Source organism: Dendrobates tinctorius, unplaced genomic scaffold, assembly GCF_039654945.1.
Source record: "Dendrobates tinctorius isolate UK_male_01 unplaced genomic scaffold, ASM3965494v1 ptg000060l, whole genome shotgun sequence".
NCBI classification, from domain to species: Eukaryota; Metazoa; Chordata; class Amphibia; order Anura; family Dendrobatidae; genus Dendrobates; species Dendrobates tinctorius.
Genome location: NW_027361728.1, coordinates 51,250,588 through 51,268,202, shown reverse-complemented (window position 1 = coordinate 51,268,202; position 17,615 = coordinate 51,250,588).

The window sequence follows — 17,615 nt, the reverse complement described above, 5'->3', positions numbered from 1 at the left end:
GTATGTAGTATGTATGTATGTTGTATGAATGTAGTATATATGTAGTATGTATGTAGTATGCATGTATGTATGTTGTATAAATGTAGTATATATGTAGTATGTATGTAGTATGTAGTATGCATGTATGTATGTTGTATGAATGTAGTATATATGAAGTATGTATGTAGTATGTATGTATGTATGTATGTTGTATGAATGTAGTATATATGTAGTATGTATGTAGTATGCATGTATGTATGTTGTATAAATGTAGTATATATGTAGTATGTATGTAGTATGCATGTATGTGTGTTGTATGAATGTAGTATATATGAAGTATGTATGTAGTATGTATGTTGTATGAATGTAGTATATATGTAGTATGTACTATGTATGTATGTATGTTGTATGAATGTATTATGTATGTAGTATGTATGTATGTTGTATGAATTAAGTATATCTGTAGTATGTTTGTAGTATGTATGTATGTTGTATGAATGTAGTATATATGAAGTATGTATGTAGTATGTATCTTGTATGTATGTTGTATGAATGTTGTATATATGTAGTATGTCTGTAGTATGTATATATTTTTTTTACATTCAACACATTAGCCAGATGATGGGACTACTACTGTCCCATCATTGGCTAATGTGTCAATCACTGTCATTGTAGCAGGCATAGCTCGATGGGACTTGTAGTCCCATCGGAGGATGCCTGTACACACACAACCCCCGGCAGGCCCACACAGACCCCCGGTAGTCCGCACAGGCCCCTGGCAGCAGGCACAGACCCCCTGCAGGCCTGTACAGACCACCGGCAGTCCGCACAGACCACTGGCAGCCAGCACAGACCTCTGGCAGGCCCATACAGACCCCCGGCAGGCCCGCCCAGACCCCCGGCAGCCGGCACAGACCCCCGGCAGGCCCGTACAGACCCCCGGCAGGCCCGCACAGACCCCCGGCAGCCGTCACAGACCCCCGGCAGGCCCGTACAGACCACCGGCAGGCCCGCACAGACTCCCGGCAGTCCGCACAGACCCCCGGGAGCCAGCACTGACCCCTGGCAGACCCGTACAGACCCCCGGCAGGCCCGTACAGACCCCCGGCAGGTCCGCACAGACCACGCATCATGATGCGCACAGACCACACATCATGATGCGCACAGACCACGCATCATGATGACATCATTTCAGCAGCCAATCACAGCCACAACAGTGGCTCATTGCATTAAGGAAACTTCCAATTCCGGTATCCGATATTGTAAAAATATCGGTACTCGGTATCAGAATTCTGATACAGTGAATATCGGCCGATACCCGATATTTGCAGTATCGGAATGCTCAACACTAGTGCTAACCGGTGGCTTACAGGGGGGGAAATGATGTAGCGTTGCTGACTACCTTCATTCCGAGCAGTTGCACATATGGTACGTGAGGCTTGGTAGTCCGTCCACGCTTGCAAGTGCATGGTGGTTAAATGTCTAAGCATGCAACTGGTATTCAAATTTCTCAGATTTTTTCCTTGGCTAAAGGTCTTTGCACACTTCTTACAGATAACCTTTGCCTGATCATTAGGATTTTGTTCAAAAAAGAGCCACACTGCACTCTTCCTACTATGGAAGACATTTTGAGGCCTTGCACGCTGTGCTAATTTGACCGTCTGGCCTAGAGGTCCTGCAACTCTTTTGCTTTTTGTAACCCATTTTTGGACTGCTCTGGGCCTGCCAGATAACAGCTGTTGCGATGTCGATGCCTGCTGCGGATGCTCCTCCTCCTCTTCTGAGCTATTGGCAGCGTCACCCTCTTCCCCAATGGATGCCAATCTGGGTCAACAACTGGGTCATCCATCACCTCCTCTTCAATGTTATGTGCACCTTCCTCTGTGTCACCATGTAAGGTTGTATAGTATGCAGGAAGGGGCACCTGAGTTTCATCAGGGTCTGATTCTGGCTCAGTACACTGCGAGGACAAAGTAGTGCTCTGAGTGAATGTACCAGCAGAAAAATCTAGCAATGGCGTCTATCAGTGCACTCCATGTCAGATTCTTCTTGGACTGGGTAATTCACGATTTGACTTGATAATCCAGGCATTGTATGTGAAAAGAGCTCCATGGAGTAATCTGTAGTGTGGCCTGCCGCATCCTTTACTTTTGGTAGGGGTGAAGGACACAAGGAAAGGTGTGGTTCCTGACCATGAGCCTCCAATGACGACTCAGTGCTTTTATTTTTTGAAAGTTCAGAAGAGGAGGCGATATTATTATTATTATTATTATTTATTGTTATAGCGCCATTTATTCCATGGCGCTTTACATGTAGGGAGGGGTATACATAATAACAAGTACAATAATGTTGAACAATACAAGTCATAACTGGTACAGGAGGAGAGAGGACCCTGCCTGCGAAGGCTCACAATCTACAAGGGATGATAGAGCTGGAGGCTGTGTCAGCAATGTAAGCCAAAACTTGTTCCTGAAGCTCCTGCTTTCAAAGCGGTTTACTTACTCCCAGAAAAGGGAGCCTTCAAGGTCTTGTGGAGCCAGACGATGACGCAGGCTCATCACCTCCTGCATTAGGTGCTATTGTGCTTTTGCCACTACCAGCAGATCCACCACCACCACCAACGCCATCATTACCAGCTGGCAACCCCCGCCCACTTCCACGGCCTCTTCCAACACACTTCCTCATTTTGGGGAAAATGTACCCAAAATACCACCAGCAATATGGTACTGTAAAGCAAGGTACAAAGTGTATATAGTATTGGGGAGAATTTGAATCTCCCTACAGACTTGAGGACACTGAACTATTATCTCAGGCCCAGTGTAGATTACACCTCAATATAACAGGCTGAAATTGGATGGTGTATAAAATGTCTATATAGGACTGGGGAGAATTTGAATCTCCCTACAGACTTGAGGACACTGAACTATTATCTCAGGCCTAGTGTAGATTACACCTCAATATAACAGGCTGAAATTAGATGGTGTATAAAATGTCTGTATAGGACTGGGGAGAATTTGAATCTCCCTACAGACTTGAGGACACTGAACTATTATCTCAGGCCCAGTGTAGATTACACCTCAATATAACAGGCTGAAATTGGATGGTGTATAAAATGTCTATATAGGACTGGGGAGAATTTGAATCTCCCTACAGACTTGAGGACACTGAACTATTATCTCAGGCCCAGTGTAGATTACACCTCAATATAACAGGCTGAAATTGGATGGTGTATAAAATGTCTATATAGGACTGGGGAGAATTTGAATCTCCCTACAGACTTGAGGACACTGAACTATTATCTTAGGCCCAGTGTAGATCACACCTCAATATAACAGATGAAATTGGATGGTGTATAAAATGTCTATATAGGACTGGGGAGAATTTGAATCTCCCTACAGACTTGAGGACACTGAACTATTATCTCAGGCCTAGTGTAGATTACACCTCAATATAACAGGCTGAAATTAGATGGTGTATAAAATGTCTGTATAGGACTGGGGAGAATTTGAATCTCCCTACAGACTTGAGGACACTGAACTATTATCTCAGGCCCAGTGTAGATTACACCTCAATATAACAGGCTGGAATTGGATGGCGTATAAAATCTCTATATTGGACTGGGGAGAATTTGAATCTCCTTAGAGATTTTAGCAAGCTGACTATAATGCTCTCAGTCCCAAGTATGGCAGCAGGCAGCCTAATAAGCAGGACTGCTGCACACAAAAGTGTGGAAAAATGAACGCTTGGTAACTGGGCAAAAAAGCAGTTTGCACAGCAGTGTGAAAACAGCAATGCAGCTATCAGGGAGCCTTATAAGGCAGCCTAATAACCAACAGAGCTGAATGCACCAAAATATAGTCTCCCCTTGCACTGCACACTAACTGGTGTGTTGTACAGGCAAAATCGCTAGCAGCAGAAGCAGTTTTTTGTATCTTCTTCACTGCCTAATGCTCTCCCCACAGAATCAGCAGCAGCTCTCCCTATTCTAAGATCAGCAGAAGTAAGATGGCGGTCGGCGTGCACGCCCTTTTATAGCCCCTGTGACGCCACACAAAGCACGCCAATCACTTGCATGCCCTTCTCAAAGATGATGGTGACCGCTGCCTATGTCATCGCGTTGCCCACAGTGTGCGTCCTCCATCATAGGCTGAAAAAGGTCGCTGGAAGCATCTTTTGAAACGTGACTTTGGTGCCATGGTCGCCGACCTCTTGGCCGACCTCACGCTATGGTTGAGTTTCGTTTTATGAAACCCGACTTTTGCAAAAGTCGGCGACTTTTGAAATTGACCGACCTATTTCGCTCAACTCTAATAATAAGCTTTATTTATATAGCGCCAACATATTCCGCAGCACTGTACAGTTTAACAGTTTCAAAAGTCATAAGTAACAACTTTAGCAATACAATAATTAAAGCAAAACAAGACGACCCTGCTCGTGAGAGCTTACAATCTACAATTAGGTGGGGGAGATACAAAGTACAGGTGTGTATTTACAATGGTGTATTTACAATGATGGTACAGCCATCTTGAGGGAGTGAGGGATGGATGGAGATAGTGAATGGGCTACACACGCACACTTACACATAGAATGATTTTGATTAGTGAACTTGATAGGCCGCTCTGAACAAATGTGTTTTGAGGGAGCGCATAAAACTATGCAAATTGTGGATAGTCCTAATTTTTTGGGGCAGAGCATTCCAGAGGATTGGCGCAGGGCAGGAGAAGTCTTGGAGTCGGGAGTGGGAGGTACAGGAAATGAGGGAGGAGATGTAGGGGGGTGCTGCACTGTGGAGAGCTTTGTGGGTGAGAACAAGTACTTTGAATTGGATCCTATAATGAATGGTCAGCCAATGTAACGACTGGTAAAGAGCAGACGCGTCCGAGTACCGATTAGCCAGAGAGATGACCCTGGCTGCTGCATTAAGTATGGACTGGAGAGGGGATAGTCGAGTAATGGGGAGGCCAATTAGTAGAGCATTGCAGTAATCCAGGCGGGAGTGGATCAATGCTACAGTGAGGTTGTTTGTTGTTTCCATGGTGAGAAAAGGGCAGATTCTTGAGATGTTCTTTAGGTGTAAGCGGCAAGAGCGGGCAAGAGATTGTATATGGGATGTGAAGGAGAGATTGGTGTCAAATATAACACCCAAACAGTGCGCCTGCTGCTGGGGTGTTATTATAGTGCCACCCATGGAGAGGAAAATGTCAGATTTAGGGAGGTTAGTAGACGGCAGGAGCAGAAGAAGTTCAGTTTTGGAGAGGTTGAGTTTCAGATAGAGAGCGGACATGATGTTGGAGACTGCGGACAGTCACTGGCGTTCTGTAGTACAGCGGGGTAGAGTCAAGGAATGACTTGTATAGTTGTGTGTCATCAGCATAAAAATGACACACAAATTCTTAAACATTTCACAAAAATGTAATTTGCATTGAATATAATAACTTGTTCCTATTAATTATTCTTTAGTAAAATTCACATTTCTAAAATTTTTGGAGCCAGGGATAGTAACAGTAAATAGATTGATTTTAATTTAACAGTCTATTAATATAAATCTGAGCAAATAACAGACAGATTTGAAATCCCTTCCCTTCAGCAATAACAACTTGTAAAAGACAATTATTTCAGTAATTATGATGATGAGAAAATTGTATATCATAAAAAGTGCATTTGCCTTGTTTCTTCATTTTTCCTGTGATAATAGGTTATAGTAATTTCTAGATGGAGGCAGGATGCTATCGCATCAGAAGGGCAGTAATGTCACGATGGGGGCAAGCCTGGCAGCATTGAGAATCTCTTCCCCCATGTGCTCATCCACCTATCCACTCTCTATTTCCCATGTACTGACTTCTCGCATCTGTGCTCTCTTCTTTCACCTGTCTACCCCATGTGCTATCCCCTTGTCTACTGTCTCTCTCCTTCAATAAATCCGAAGGTAAAGCAAAAACATGTTTCTAAAAATAATATGTAAACTAATGATGATAAATAAAAGAATATATATAATACTGTAAAATAAAACAAATAAAATGAATAATGATGGACAAAATATGGTTTTACACCACAATGAACATAAGCATATAAAAGATACGATGTAATAAAAACCAAAATAATTGTTAAAAATATATAACTTTATTGAAGCAAAAAGTTTCTTTCATATATAAAAATTAATACAATAAATAACAAAGTTAGCCACAAAGTGGCGCTGCAAATAGTTATCAAGCACAAGTAAATAAGACTAGTAAATAACATGTGAAAGTGAAACCAATTCAAAAGCCATGATACTAAACTTGATTGGAAGTAAAAAAAAAAATGCTCAGTGCAAGTAGAAAAAATGTGCAATTCACATGAAGAATGTGCAAACACGCAAATAGTAAAATCTATACCTACAAAGTGCAATGTGCAGCAGCACCAAAGGGCAGGCTTGGCAGCATTGAGAATCTCTTCCCCCATGTGCTCACTCACCTATCCTCTCTCTCTTTCCCCATGTGCTGACTTCTCCCGTCTGTGCTCTCTTCTTTGACCTGTCTACCCCATGGGCTATCCCCCTTGTCTACTGTCTCTCTTCTTCCTGCGCTGTGTTCTCCCCTCATGTGCTGTCCCATTTGAGCTGTCTCCCCTTGTGCTCTGTCTCTCTCACCCCTGTGTCTGACCGTGCACAAAACATGCTACAGCTCCTGGACAGAGGAGGAAGCAAAAGACAATACTCACATTACAGCAAGAGATTGCAGAGGATACATTTTGTGAGGTAAAATATTGTTTAAAAACAGTCAGTAAAATATTTTACCTCACAAAATGAATCCTCTGTGATCCCCTGCTGTAATGTCAGTATTGTCTTTTGCTTCCTCCCCTGACCAGGAAATGTGGTATGCTCCGTACACGGTCAGACACAGACAATTTCTAAAATGAACTTTTGTTCATGAGAAATCCGTTTAATGTGATCGGCTTACTCTGCCTGTAGACATGTTGCGCATCTGCTGCCGGGATCAGCCGAATGACTCACTGCGCCTGCGCAGTGTGATGGTGTTCCACTGGTGGTACCATGCAAGAGGATGCATGAGTGTTTGAGTGTGTGAGAGTGTGAGTGTGTGTGAGTGTGAGAGTGTGTGTGTGAGTGTGAATGTGAGTGTGTGTGTGTGAGTGTATGAGTGTGAGTGTAAGAGTGTGAGAGTGTGAGTGTGTGAGTGTGAGTCTGAATGTGTGAGTGTGAATGTGAGTGTGTGTGAATGTGTGTGTGAATGTGAGTGTGAGAATGTGAGTGTAAGAGTGTGAGTCTGAGTGTGCAAATGTCAGTGTGATTGTGTGAGTGTATGAGTCTGAGTGTGAGTGTGAATGTGAATGTGTGAGTGTGATTGTGAGTGTGTGAGTGTGTAAGCGTGAGTATGAATGTGTGAGTGTGTGAGTGTGTGTGAGAGTGTGTGTGACTGTGAGTGTGTGTTTGTGTGTGTGGTGCATACGGTACATCGAGTGCGTGTTTTTGTGTGTGTGTGGTGCGACGGTGTTCCGCTGGTGGTACCGCACAATAGGTTGGTATCGGCAGCAGTTTCCATATTAAGACACCCATCACTTTGGTGTCCCAATATGGTGGTCGGTGAACTTCCTCTGCTTGGAATTCTGGGATACGGTGACATCTGGGCAGAATAGGAGATGAAAACATTACAAGGTAATTATATAAATAGATAAGGAATATGTCACCACATTTTACCTGTCTAAACTATTAATATAGGCATACAGATTATAGTGTGCTGTAAAAAGTTATACCTGTGTGTCTCACATCAGATGCCTTGTTGTTGAAAAATCATCTTTTGTCACTTTATGTAAATGACCTTTTCAGGCTCTGGGGCGGATGGCACCTGTAGATAACTCTGAATCCAGAGATTATGTTATATGGGGGGAATTACCAGTGTGATGAATAATGGCTGTTCTTTGTTTTCCTGATCTCACTGCAGAGCTATGTGTGATTATGCCAGATACATCTGCAGGTTCCTCTCAGCTTCAGCTTCCATCTCACAGGCAGACATGGTTGCAATATTGTTGCAATACAGCAGAGCTTAGAAAACGGCAAAAAATATGTTTGCAAGAAGATAAATTTCAATTCTCTTGTTCTGTGTTAGATACTTGTCTCACACTGGCTACTCCTCCTTCATGTAAAATAAGCTCTGGGGACAGAGTTATCTTCCAGGCACCATCTGCCCCATAGCCTGGAGGAGGTCATTTACATATATGAAAAATATGGATTTCCCTAGAATAATTCACCAGATCACACATAAAAAGAAATCATTATAATCAGCTTCCGATGACCTGCATGTCCATATAGGTGGCTTAGATCCCACTGACAGATTCCCTTAAAGTGATTACTTATGTGTGTCATGCAATATATCAATAAAACCTACAATGTCTCACACAAATAGGAAACCCTTCATGGTGGGCCATTTATTTGGATACATCTAAATAAAATGGGAATGGTTTGTGATATCAACTTCCTGTTTGTGGCAAATTAGTATATGAAAGAGGGGAAACATTTCAAGATGGGTGGTGACCATGGAGGCCATTTTGAAATTGGCCATTTTGGAGCCAACTTTATTTTTTCCAAAGGGAAGAGGGTCTTGTGACAGATCAAACTTATTGAGAATTTCACAAGAAAAACAATGGTGTGCTTGGTTTTAACATAACTTTATTTTATTCATGATTTTTTTACAAGTTTATGACCACTTATATAATGTGTTCAAAGTGCTGCCCATCGTATTGGATAGTCATTGAATGTGCCACAAACACGAAATTGATATCACCAACCATTTCCATTTTATTTAGGTGTAGCCATATAAATGGCCCACCCTGTTTATCAACATAAAAACAAAATACATCCGGCCCTTAAAACATGGCAAAATTCTCAATACATCAGAACAAATACAGTAACCAAATTTCTAAAATTAGAAGGGTTCAATTACAGACTTTCTGCACATAACTGCCTAATTCTTAGTTAAAATTTTGTGTTGTATTCTTCCACTATTCCGTACACCACTTTTCATAGGGACTAGTCACTGCTTTCTGATAACATCCCAAACAACATATATTCTGGAGATGCATTATGCAAATTCTTAAGGCATCGCAATTTGGCTCTTGTCAAAGTTGTTTAGATCTTTATGTTTGCCCATTTTGCCTGCTCCCAACACATCAACTGATTATTCACTTGCTACCTAAAATATTCTACCACCTGAAAGGTGCTGTTCTTACAAGATAATCAATAGTACTTACTTGACTTGTCAGTAGTTTTTTTTTAAGCTATGGCTGTTAATATTCAGTGTGCAGTTCCTGAAAATGATGTTTTAAGTGAACTAAAATTCAAATTTGGCTCAACAATGACTATCACTTCAAAATGGGCTATATAAACATGTTAAAATAGTAATTTAAAATAGACTGAATATGTTAAAATAGACTGAATTGTTTATTTAATGAGATCAATAATATTTCTTTATGAACTTTGTTTCACTGTAATTATAACATCACTACATCAACTTTTAATTAGTCACTAACAATTTTTTCTATGCGAGATTTCCAAGTTAGCCATATATGAGAAATAAAGCAATACAAAAAGGTCACAAGCTAATAGTAAAGATGCAATTAGAATGTATGCCAAAGAGGCCAAGGAAAATAATTAATTGTAAAACACAGCATTGTGAGGAATATGGAAATTAATGTTATATTAATAAAACACACGACTACTTTTAATTAAATTTATCAGTCTGGTCAAACAAATTGCATTTCCCTAGGGCACATACTATTTTCCAACAGTTTAAAACTAAATTTAGGTAATACTTTTCATTTTTCCCACTTAATTAGTCTTGAGTACAGCACAGTGAAATGTGTATTAAAATGTTTTCCTTTAGCAAAAAAATAGAATGTTAGAACTCATGTATTGTACAAGTTTGGCAGAAATACTTTTACCTTTCCATTCTTATATCATATGATGATAAATGCACATAGCAACCTTTCACATGAGGCAGTTGAGCACAAACAAAACCTAGAAAATGTAAAGTGACTATACTGTGAACCTGTACTTCTTAGCCTTACCCAAGGTCAGTTTTAAAGTCTGGAAAATGAGTTCCTTCCCATGGGAGTGTATCAGGATCTGGTTCAAAGAATTATACTCTGTAAACATTCACTGTCCTGGACCAACAGGAAATCTAACAATAATCTACTTAATAGCCTCAGTAGAATATAAGAGCTAGAGATGAGTGGATTCCTGTAAGATTGAATTGAGTCAAATTTCCTGAAATCCGTGGTTAGAAGTGAATTCGAACAGTCTGTGAATCAATATGCAAGGATAAGTAAAAAAGTGCTTCATTTCTCACAAAATGCATGCTCAGTTAGTGGGCTATTGCAGTCAAAGTACAGTAGAGCAGGCTTCCTCTTAATGTGCTGCAGAAATCCAATCATTTGATGCAGGGCTGTCAATCAGGGTGGCTAAAAGAACAGTACATGGGGGCTGGCCAATTAATGCCAGTTTATGTTTGCACTGTGTAGCTGTAGGAGCTCTCAGAAAACACATCTTAGTTACAGAAAAAGGCCTAATATGAGAGTTGCATACTTCTTTAGTTCTACTTCAGTTCTCATGCACCATATTGAAAATTGGAATGACAGTCTGACTTTGTTTATAGAAATCGAGATTCAAGTGATACACAGTTAACTGTTGTATGATTTTCATTATCAACACTGTGTGTGACTGTGAATTAATACATCTGTAATAAATGTTATGATGATGTAGCAACTCACTCTGGAAAATAGGTAAAACACTAAAAACTGCAATTGACCCTGTCCTGTACCGACAAGAGATCCTGACCCCGCAGTGCCTAATGTTTCCTGCATGAGCTCAGATATCCCTAACCATGGACTATACAATGGCAACTCGTACCTATGCTGCATGAAAGGCTGTCAAGCACTTCACATTCCTCTTAAAGAACCAGAAGGCAGAGCATAGTGTAAATTACCTAGAGAGGGGAAAGTGTGCTGAAATAGAAAGAGATTCCATAATGAGTAAAACAAATCACAAAATACAAAATAAAGGACTAAGTAGGTACTGTTAAAAAATATTCTGCCTATTTCCTAAAATGAAATAGAAGCTAGGTGCTGGGTAAAAAACATAAATAGCAAAGAGATAAACCCTAGCTGGTCTTTCATGGACTGGCTTAAACTACAGCAATATGGCTGCACATGCAAATTATGCTATCACAAGCAAGAAAAATCAGCATGGGAAAACTATATAAAGCTGTACCTAAAATATGATAGGGCAGACAAAATGAGTAAATGAAAATACCTCTTACCAAAAAAAACTGAATGAATGATAGCAGAAACTAAACTTCTGTGGATTAGAGAACAGAGAAGCCAACCACAAAGCACAGGCTCAAGGGTTCAAACCCAGATGCATGACAGTTTCAGGGGACACTGAACCCACTGAGATCCCAAACTGCTGATGTTGCAAACAAAACTTGTTCACTAGTTAATCTGCATGAAAATCTTTTGCATCAAAACAGGGATTATCCTTCTGACCGAAACCCATTCATTTATTATTATTAATTATTATTATTTATTATTATTATAGCACTATTTATTCTTGGTACTTTACATGTAAGGAGGGGTAAACATAATAAAAACAAGTATAGTAATCTTAAACAATATAAGTAAAGACTGGTACAGGAACAGGGAGGACCCTGCCCGTGAGGGCTCACAATCTACAATGGATGGCTGAGGATACAGTAGACGAGGGTAGAGCTGGTCATGCAGTGGTTTGATGGATCGGTGGTTACAGCCAGTTGTAGGCTTGTAGGAAGAGGTAAGTCTTCATGCTGTTTTTGAAGGTTTCCATGGTAGGCAAGAGTCTAATATGTTGTGGTAGAGAGTTCCAGAGTAGGAGTGATGCATGGGAGAAATCTTGAGTGCAATTGTAAGAAGAGGAGATAAAAGGAGAGTAGAGAAGGAGATCTTGTGAATATCAGAGGTTGCGTGCAGGTAAGTACCGGGAGACGATGTCACAGATGTATGGAGGACACAGGTTGTGGATGACTTTGTATACCATGGTTAGGGTTTTGAACTGGAGTCTTTGGGTAATGGGGAGCCAGTGCAGGGATTGACAGAGGGGAGAGGCCGGGGAATAGCGGGGGGACTGGTGAATTATTCGGCAGCAGAGTTTAGAATAGACTGGAGGGGTGTGAGAGTGTTAGAGGGGAGGCTACAGAGCAGAAGATGGCAGTAGTCAAGGCGGGAGATGATAAGGGCATGGACTAGTGTTTTTGCAGATTCTTGGTTGAGGAATGTACGGATGTGGGAAATATTTTTTAGTTGAATTCGGCAGGAAGTGGAGAGGGCTTGGATATGTGGTTTGAAGGAGAGATCAGTTGGACTGGGGAGAGTGAGCAGCCATTTACTTTAATGTATAGGTCCATTGGGGGTCGAGTGAGATGGGAGACAGATGATGAATTCTGTTTTGTCCATATTAAGTTTTAGAAATCTAGCAGAGAAGAAAGATGAAATAGCAGACAGACATTGTGGGATTCTGGTTAGTAGGGAGGTGATATTTGGTCCAGAGAGGTAGATCTGTGTGTCATCAGCATAGAGGTGATACTGAAAGTCATAAGATTCTATGAGCTGTCCAAAGCCGAAGGTGTAAATGGAGAAGAGCAGGGGCCCTAGGACTGAACATTGTGGGACTCTGACAGAGAGGGGGAGAGGTGAGGAGGTGTCCTGCAAGTGGGAGAAGCTAAATGTCTGGTCTGTTAAGTATGACAAGATCCAAGATAGGGCCAAATCTGTGATGCCAAGAGATGATAGGGTCTGTAGTAATAGGGAATAGTCCACTGTGTCAAAGGCAGAGGACAGGTCCAGAAGGAGGAGGACAGAGTAGTGTCGCTTGGCTTTGGCAGTTAAAAGCTCCCTGTAATAAGTTATTGCAGTCAATGTTTGACATGTCTCTAAACCAAAACTCATTCCACCTTATTCTCCTTAAACTCAACCTAAATAATGTACTGAGGGTTAGGCATCCCCTTAAATTTTTTAAGAAGAGAGAAATGGAAGGAATTATTAATCCTCTACACAACCAGGAGTTGGAGCTTGACCGTCAAAGAATTATTGATCTTAAATGGTCTTCTCATCATCCATACTATTTGCCTATTTGCATGGCGTCTACTTATCTTTTTTGTCAGAGTCAGGTTAGACTGCATCTTTTATTAATAGATGCTTTTTTGTATCATCATATTCTGTCTTATGTGACTGCTCTAAATGTGGTTGGTGTAAATAGCTGTTTTTCTAATAACAGCATTTCACCTTGCACTTTATTGTTATTATTACTTTATATGCTTCATTTTCTTGGTATTTTTCATCTTTATTCATATCACTATATCAGTGATTAACTTTTACTTGTATATTGTATGTTGCTTTTTGGATCAGAAAATCATTGAACTATTAGGCTCTCATGCATTGTGTTGTAAATATACATAGTCATAGAATCATATAGACCAAAGAACTTGCCAATATATAGGGACCATAGTCCCAAATCATATAGGGAACTCCCAAATAACTATATCCTACAAGATCATGGAGTCAACAAATCCCTAAGAAAATGAGTTACAAGAAGATATAAATCATGTTCCATAATTAGGTAAAAATTATGACCAAAATATCATAAAATACTAACAAGAACAATGAAGAATGAACAATTATAACTACATAAAGTAGTAGGTTATCGGTAAGGACACAAGGAGCAGAAAGAAAGAAGGACAGTGTTAGTGCATAATAAATGAGTATAGAGTCCAATTGGCAAATGATGAGCTGAGCTTACCTTAAGCAAAAGTTCAAGACTCATATATAATAGTGTCATTATGCCACCAGATGGCATTAGAATTCTAGAAAAGTTTCAATAGTATGCTCAAACTGCTGAGAGAAAGCACACATGTGCATTTTCCACAAAGGTAAATTTTAACCTGCTAGTAAGAGAATGGTCAGAAGAAATAAATGTAAGTACGTGGCTCACCCATATAAGAAACTGTCCTAATGTCAGTCTGTAGCCCTAATGTGTGCTTCTTTGGGGTCAGTGTGGAATCATCTGTGCAATTTAAATTTATATCTATCCACTCACAGGTGTATATAGTTCAGGCCACGATCAATCAGCTCTTGCGCAATTGGGTTATGACCGCCACCAAACATTCCATCAACATTGTCCTTCTCTATTTCTGCTCCCTGTGTCCTTACAAATGACCTACTTCTCATGTGACTATAATTGTTGACTCTGGATTGTTCTTGTTACTATTTTATTACTTTTTGGTAAATAATAAACTTGATGGAACGTGATTCATATCTTATTATGACTCATTTTCTTGGGGATTTGCTGACTCCATGATCTTGTAGGACATAAATATACATATCAACATATCAAGGCTATTTTTTGTGTTCTACCATTAGGAATGGTACTATTAGAAGATTTGACACCTTATATGTCTGTAGGCATTGTACTATAACAGCAAAAAAAATGTATGTGTATCATGGCATATAAGTAGGTTTCGGCATTTTACTTTGTTACAAGTATATCGTGGCACAACTGTGTTGGTGCACAAAAGAAGGTTCCCACACCAGAATAGATACCTAACACAAGGTACCATACAGATAGCAGGCACATAGCAGATGCAGGTCCACGCCATCCTTATTTTATTTGTGGTGCAGACACACATGCTCTGACAAGTCAGCTCACAGATCGCTATGCCATCCTTTAATGAGACACTGAGTGCAGGCATACAGAATGCGCATGTCCGCACCATCCCCATTACATATCACATACAGGAATGCACCTCATTCACCGCCCTGCTTCATAGGGCTTCTGAGCGATGACACGCTCTACCGCATCACTTCCTGTGATGCTGTCCAATCACCTCAGAGGATGGTCCCGCCCCCTGCCTTCTTATACAGTGCCATTACACACCACCTTGGCCTATCACACTAGCGGTAGATTCCGTGTACACTCTCTTTTTTTTTTTCCACTATTCTCCATTTGCTGTGGACACTGATCTAGCATCCCCTGTCTCTTAGGTCTGATTCATATATTCATAATTTGTATTACTATATATTTTTTATTATATTTGTTTATTCAAGTGGGACACATCAAGGATTTACCCACACATTTCTTACACTCAGGCCTCTAGGCCTCGTAATCCAGTGTGGATGGCACATTACTTACTCATCACTCCCATTATTACAGTGGCTCCCTATCTTAGTGAGTATATGTTGGTTTTCTTTTGTATGAGCCTCATCCATAATCTCAGATATGATGACTAGTGTTGAGCGATATCGTTCGATACCCAAAAATATCGTATCAGATGGTATCGCCCGATATGAAAAAAATATCAGGTATCGCCGATTCCGATACCGGAAGTCCCATTCAAGTCAATGGGACTTCCGGTATCGGAATTAAAAAAAGGCCTTTATTTCCTTGTTGGCTAATTCTACATAATTGAAAACAAATAAGAATCATGTCGAATGTATTGTGGGAGGTGGAGGAGACATTAAAAGCATAGTGGTTTATTCAAATCACATGGCATAGCATTAATTCCAATTTTTTTTTTCCAGACGTTCGGAGTTAAAAAGATATTGACTATGTTAACTTTTTTATATTTAGTCAGATATGTATGTTTCGCAACTTCCATGCTCTTCACCTTCTTTTGTACTTCTCCCACACTTTCTCCTTCATGATCCGCAGCAGTAGCATTTTTTTCATCAACTTTTTCTTCACCTTATTCATCTTCTTCTTCACCTTCTTCCCATTAATTTTTTTTTCCATTCTTCATATTCTTCTTATTCAGCTATTATTAATTTTCATATGCTATTTCTTCATCTTCTTCCTATTCTTCTTTTTCTTCATTTTCTTATGGTGACAGGCATTCCTGTAGTACTTATCTATAAAAGTTATAAGATTACACCTTACGTTCTGCCTGTCACAAAAGATTTACAACAGGATTTGTCCGCGTTCAGTTTGGCCTGCAGCAGCAGGCATTTTCCAGGGGCACCACGAGGAGGAATGGACTCACCCCCATTTACTGCTTAGTCTTCTTCTGCTTATAATTTTGATTTCTTCTATGCTGATTTTTTGTCTTATGCTTAATGTTCTTCTGCTTTCTGTTCTTCTGCTTTTGCTTCTTCTGCTTCTTGTTCTTCTGTCTTTTGTTCTGTATCTTGGTGGTTGTCTTCATGTTCTTTGTCCTCTTGGTCTTATTATTTAGGGTCATATTTCTGGTCTTCTTTGGTGTGGTCTTCAGGGTCGTCATCATCAGGGTCATCGTCATGGAGATCAATAAGGATTACCAAAGACAATTTCAAAAAGCTTGATCTTGGAAATGTAGCAGAAGGTACAAGAAGGCTGAGAAACTGGCGAGAACCAGCAGACAGTGCTGGAACCCGGATGGGTAGCAGAAGGAACAAGAGCCAATGGCACTACCGAGGACCAACTGACGGTGCTGGACAACGGTTACTAAGCAGAAGGTACCTGTGCTAAAAAGCACTACCAAGGATCAGCTGACGGTGCTGAACCTCGGATACCGAGATGGAGGCACCTAGGGCAAAGGCTGTGGCGAGAACCAGCAGACAGTGCTGGCACCCGGATGGGTAGCAGAAGGAACAAGAGCCAATGGCACTACCAAGGACCAACTGACGGTGCTGGACAACGGTTACTAAGCAGAAGGTACCTGTGCTAAAAAGCACTACCAAGGACCAGCTGACGGTGCTGGACCTCGGATACCGAGATGGAGGCACCTAGGCCAAAGGCTGTGGCGAGAACCAGCAGACAGTGCTGGCACCCGGATGGGTAGCAGAAGGAACAAGAGCCAATGGCACTACCGAGGACCAACTGACGGTGCTGGACCACGGTTACTAAGCAGAAGGTACCTGTGCTAAAAAGCACTACCAAGGACCAGCTGACGGTGCTGGACCTCGGATACCGAGATGGAGGCACCTAGGCCAAAGGCTCTGGCGAGAATCAGCAGACAGTGCTGGAACCCGGGTGGGTAGCAGAAGGTACCCATTCAAAGCAAAGTAGCCAGGCCGCAAGCCGGCCGCAGTTACCGAAACCCACAGTCCTACAGGGGGTCCATGTCCCATTGGCACTACGGATCCAGCCTTCAGTGCCAGTTCCCGCAGCCCACATAGGAGTCACCTAAACTGCAGGCACCGTAGAGTCGGCTAACCCGGCCTCAAGACGACAGGACAACGTATTGGTGGCATAGTAACCTTGACACTACCCGGAAACAGCAGGCGTGCTGGAACCAGGCTGGGCAACAGGGAGTCCCCGTGCCAAAGACACTGCCGAGAGCCAGCTGACGGTGCTGGAACCCAGATGGGTAGCAAAAGCTACAAGAGCCAATGGCACTACCGAGGAACAGCTGACGGTGCTGGACCACGGTTACTAGGCAGGAGGTACCTGTGCTAGAAAGCACTACCAAGGACCAGCTGACGGTGCTGGACCTCGGATACCGAGATGGAGGCACCTAGGCCAAAGGCTCTGGCGAGAACCAGCAGACAGTGCTGGAACCCGGGAGGGTAGCAGAAGGTACCCATTCAAAGCAAAGTAGCCAGGCCGCAAGCCGGCCGCAGTTACCGAAACCCACAGTCCTACA